The following is a 6000-nucleotide window of genomic DNA, read 5'->3' as shown; positions in this document are numbered from 1 at the left end:
CGGCAACGAGGTGGGCGTGTCTTACCTTCGGCTGCTCTCCGCCCCTTCGCTTCTATTGGATGGCTGCCGTGTGACGTCGCTGTGACGCCACACGAACCGCCCCCTTAGAAAGGAGGTGGTTCGCCGGTCACAGCGATGTCGCTAGGCAGGTAAGTCCGTGTAACGGATCCTAGCGACGTTGTGCGCCACGGGCAGCGATTTGCCCGTGATGCACAACCGACGGGGGCAGGTTCTTTCACCAGCGACATCGCTAGCGATGTCAATACATGTAAAGCAGCCTTTAGTCATGAGCTCTTGGAGACAAGAACACACATCGGGTGTGAGCATAAAGTATTCTGATTATTCCCCTGTGAGAAGTTTTCTTATACCATTTACAGATAAATGTAATACTGCATGCAACATTCCCATTGGAAGTTCCACCGGCCGCCCCCTTCTCAGAAATGTTATGATGACTTTTATGTATCATGCCTTTCGCAGTATACTGCGCATAACACAGTTTTCTCAGAACATTGCATATGAGAAAATATTAGGCCAAATATGAAACCTTCAATATTAGACTAAAAGACTAGCTAATACTAAACAAAATGCAGTAAGGAAAAAAATATTAACCCTTTTATTTGAATTTCCCCCTTTCGTAAATGGTGCAACATCTACCACATATGTATCCTCATAGGGGCTTCTGTCTCATTGGTCTAGTAATCATGATGGGACTTACTTTCCACATGCATCACCCATCCACCTCAGTGTGGACACAGCCCACTAGTAGTGGTCACCCATCATCTAGGGTCTATAATAAACCACAAATGATTCTGCCATACTGGATCTCGTGACACATGTGCTATTCAATAACCTTGGTAATACATGCAGTATATCACAAAAGTGAGTACATCCCTCACATTTTTGTTAATATGTGATTATATCTTTTCATGGGACAACACTGAAGATCTTACCCTGTGATACAATGTACAGTAGTCAGTGTATAGCTTGAATAAGAGTGTAAATTTGGTGCCCTCTAAATAAAAAACAGCCAATAATGTCAAAACTGCTGGCAACAAAAGTAAATACACCCCTACGTGAAAATGGGCATATTTTTCTCAAAGTGTCAATATTTTGTGTGGCCACCATTATGTTCAAGCACTGCCTTAACTCTCTTGGGCATGGAGTTCACTAGAGCATTACAGGAGCCGCTGGAATCCTTTTTCATCCTCCATGACAACATCACGGAGCTGGTGGAGATTAGTGATCTTGTGCTCCTCAATCTGCCATTTGAGTAGGCCCTACAGATGCTCAATAGGGTTTAGGTCTGGAGACGCTTGGTCAGTCCAGCACCTTTATCCTCAATTTCTTTAGCAAGGAAGTGGTTGTCTTGGCGGTGTATTTGTCTTGGCAGTCATTATCATATTCAAATACTGTCATGTGGCCCAAAATCCAAAGGGAGGGGATCATGCCCTGTTTCAATATGTCACAGTACATGATGGTATTCATGGTTCCCTCAATGAACTGTAGTTAGCACCTGTTCACATTTGTTGGATGTGCGGGTCAGTTTTTTGATATTTCTAGTGAGTCTTTTTCTGACTGAGTACTCCGCCCTAAGACCTGGCTGTGTTCATAACCATTATAGCAGGAGCCTAGCTGGCCATACATGGAGGTTTGTAGTCCAAATAGTGGCATTTTTCCCAGATACGGATGTTTTTAACCTAGAGAGTGGCATTTAAGTTAGGTTCCCGGATTACAGAGATTACCTTGCCGTTGGTTCCGGGCTTACATGCATTGGCCAATACATAAACTAAATATCTCTCTTTTGCAGTAATGCAGTGCCATATTTTCCCTTGTACATTTTTTGCTTTTTCAGTGTGAAACTGTATGCATTTATTTGAACTGTAGTTCCACACCGCCAGCAACGCTCATGCAGCCTAAAACCATGACACTCTCACCACCATGCTTGACTGTAGGCAGAACACACTTGTCTTTGTACTCATCACCTGGTTGATACCTCACACACTTGACGTTATCTAAGCCAAATAAGTTTATCTTGGTCTCAGACCATAGGACAGTTCCAGTGATTCATTTCCTTAGTCTGCTTGTTTTCAGTAAACTGTTTTCCGGTTTTCTTGTGCATCATCTTTAGAAGGGGCTTCCTTCTGGAAACACAGCCATGCATAGCAATTTGATGCAGTGTGTGATATATGGTCTGAACACTGACAGGCTGACCCCCCCCCCCCCCTGTAACCTCTGCAGCAATGCAGGCAGTACTCATACATCTCTTTTTTGATAAAACAACCACTGGGCATGTATGATGCTGAGCACATGCACTCAACTTTTTTGGTCAGCCATAGTGAACCCTGTTCTGAGTGGAACCTATCTTTTTAAGCCACTACATGGTCTTGGCCACTGTGCTGCAGCTCAGTTTTAGGGTGTCGGCAATCATCTTATCACCTAGGCCATTCTTATGTAGCGCAACAATTATTTTTTTCAGATCCTGAGAAAATTCTTTGCTATGAGGGGCCATATTGAACTTCCAGTGACCAGTATGAGAGAGTGTGTGAGGGATAACACCAAATGTAACACACCTGCTCCCCATTCACACCTGAGACATTGTATTGTTGGCAGTGGTGTAGACTTTAATGGCTGTGTGTTGAGTTATTTAGAGGGGACACCAAATTTAGTGTTATACAAGCTGCACACCGACACTGTACATTGTATCAAAGTGTCAGATCTTCAGTGTTGTCTCTTCAAAAGTTCTAATAAAATATTTATAAAAATGTTAGAGGTGTACTTACTTTTGTGACATACTGTATATCAGTGTTTTTACGACTATATAGAACAATACACAAAATAATGAAATCTACCAGATTCAAGAAGGAGAATGGTTTCCCCCACAAGAGTCGTTTTCTTCCTGTTCTTGTAACCATATATCCCTAAAGTCACTTATTTTATGTATATCTGCTGTGACCTGGAGATTGTCTGCAGGGTCAGTATAATGGCGACAGGCACCACTAATTATTCAGCACATTCTCCTTCTTTTACTGTCTGGTAGTCTAGAACTATAGTATGTTAATGACCAATGGGGGTACCGCCAATGGCGGCAGACCACGCAGACGCTATGGGCCCCCCTCGCCCGTCATTGCACAAAGTAATGATGAGAGAGGGAGCAGAGCGCTCCACTCCATCCTTCATCACTCTCCCCTTTGTTCAACATCTCAGCGCAGCAGAGCGCAGTGACATCACTACTGCGCACCGCTGTCCTGAGACATGCAGATAGCAGGATACTCTGACCAGAGCAGTGGGGGAACGAGGAGAGGTGAGTACTTGTTTATTTTATTATTTTTTTTAATCAGTGATTACATAGTGGCCAGAACCTATGGGGTGGATTAAATCATATTGGGGCTGCATAATACAATATGAAGTATTATGGGGGCTGCATTATAATATGTGGAGGACTATATGGTACATTATAATACATGCAGGACTACGGGGGTTGCATTATAATATATGGAGGACTATATGGTACATTATAATATATGCAGGACTATATGGTGCATTATAATACATGCAGGACTACGGGGGTTGCATTATAATATATGGAGGACTATATGGTACATTATAATATATGGAGGACTATACGGTGCATTATACTACATGGAGGACTATAGGGTGCATTATAATACATGCAGGACTACAGGATGCATTATAACAAATGGAGGACTATGTGGGCTGCATTATAATACATGGGGGACTATGGGGGCTGCATTATAATACATTCAGGACTATGGGGGTGCATTATAATACATGCAGGACTACAGGGTGCATTATACAGTAATATATGTAGGACTATGGGGTGCATTATAATATATGGAGGACTATGGGGGCTGCGTTATAATACATGCAGGACTATGGGACAGCTTTATAATACTTGCAGGACTATGGGGTGCTGCATTATAATACATGAAGTACTATGGGGTGCTCCATTATAATACATGAAGGACTATGGGGGCTGCATTATAATACATGGAGGTCTATGGGGGCTGCATTGTAATACATGCAGGACTATGGGGGTGCCTCATAAATTATAATATGATTGATTATCCTTCTAAGCTACATGCGATTTTCCCTACAGTCTCTGATGTTGTCTGGTGGTGTGGGGGGGAAAGGCGGGTTCCATGCACTGTATTTGGTGGGATTGTAGCAATATCAAACCCTTTTGGGTGAATGTATTTGCAAATCATTTGAGCACAGAAAATTGAATTAAGGGGAGTCCTCAAATCACCCTCCTCTGAATTCTATTGTCGTCAGTAGGGTATCAAAGGGACTACATTTTTCACTTTTGCTTAATGGCTGCCTGTACAGTGATTCTGTGTTCTTGGAGGTTGCCTCATGCCCCCACTTCGGTAGACTGGTATTATGAGATGGTTGATATATGCAAGATGAAGAAACTTGCTGCGTATGGTATTAGGGCTTCTGACAGATATAGGAAGATATGGAGCGGTTTGATTCTTTGTCAGGACTCACCAGCTTTTCATAGTTTCTTCTCAATGGAGTGGTTTACTGTGGTGGAACCTGAATTGGTTCTGGTGGCTTCGGGTTAGTTTTGGAGTGGTTTATTGGGGCGGACCTGGACTGAAGCTGGTGGTTTCGTGTTGGTTTTGGAGTTGCTTACTGGGATGGACCTGGATTGGTGCTGGTGGCTTAGGGTTAGTTTTGGAGGGATTTCCTAGGGCGGACCTGGATTGAAGCTGGTGGCTTCGCGTTGGTGTTGGAGTGGTTTACTGTGGTGGACCTGGATTAATGATGGTGGCTTCTTGTTGGTTTTGGAGTGGTTTACTGGGGTGGACCTGGATTGGTGCTTGTGACTTCGTGTTGGTTTTGTAGTGGAATATATATTGAGATTTAAGAATTTCTCTCCTCCTCTTTTCCTTCCCAGTCTCCCTTTTTTTCCCTTCTAATTATTTTTCCTCTTCTTTTTTCTTGAGGTGTCTTCCTTTGAAGTCCTCTTTTATGAGCGTTATTGCATAACATTTCAGTGGTCAAATCATCTGATATATTTCATTTTTAGTGAAATTATACACACATTTTTCCTTTATAGCTACTGTTTGTAAGTGATTCATGACTGATTATTTGTTTATCATTTCTGAAATTTTATTGTTGCAAAATTGTAAAATTACATATTCTTTTTTTTTTCAATAAAAATAGATTGACCATAAAATGGAGATACGGTGGGAACTTGTCATAGGTTAAATTTTCTAAAGCCTCCTTAAGCTTCTGTTGGCTTTTCTAAGCTTCATATATGTTGACCTATGTGTTTTAAATCCTGCCAAATATGACATTCTTCCAATGTCTCTGTGATCAGATATGCAATTCCTGTGATAAAACATCAACCGTTGCCGTTTGCTTATGTCGGATAATTCTTTCTGCAGCTGTTCTCGAGCTAATACTCTTGACTTCAGTCAGTCCCTTGAAGTCTTGATTTCCAAACTCACGGCTTATTACTCAAATAAAATCTCACTTTTATAAGACAAATGTATTATAGGAGTGATACATATATTGGCTAACCCAAAAAATATGATTGCCAATATATGTAGCAGTTACGCTGGGGTATTTTCCGCATGAGCTGAGAACCACCCTACAATTGTCACAGATATATAGATGATGCACGTCCCTCTACGACAGTTTTTTAGCATCAAACAGTTGCAAAGTTTTGCACAAGGGGTATGTTTGCAGAAATTATGGGATGGGATCTTAGTCCATTTGTGCCAATAAAATACATTTTTTGGTTTTAGAAATAGTCTGTCCTCAGCTGCAGTTTATTTTAAATAAGAACAAACTTTGCTTCATTCACCCTTCACAAATCCAGCACTGAGTTTCCACCATTGCTCCCGATGTCTGTTATTGCCTGCAGCGCTGATGTCACATCCACAACACTGCAGCCAATCATTGAGCTTAGCAATTCTGCTTGAGTAAGGGGACGACGGTATTTACCTGCCCAGGTGACAGAAACAGATG

This window comes from Anomaloglossus baeobatrachus, chromosome 7 (genome assembly GCF_048569485.1).
Source record: "Anomaloglossus baeobatrachus isolate aAnoBae1 chromosome 7, aAnoBae1.hap1, whole genome shotgun sequence".
Taxonomy (NCBI): domain Eukaryota; kingdom Metazoa; phylum Chordata; class Amphibia; order Anura; family Aromobatidae; genus Anomaloglossus; species Anomaloglossus baeobatrachus.
The sequence above is the reverse complement of the archived record's forward strand: the minus strand, read 5'-3'. Positions refer to the sequence as shown.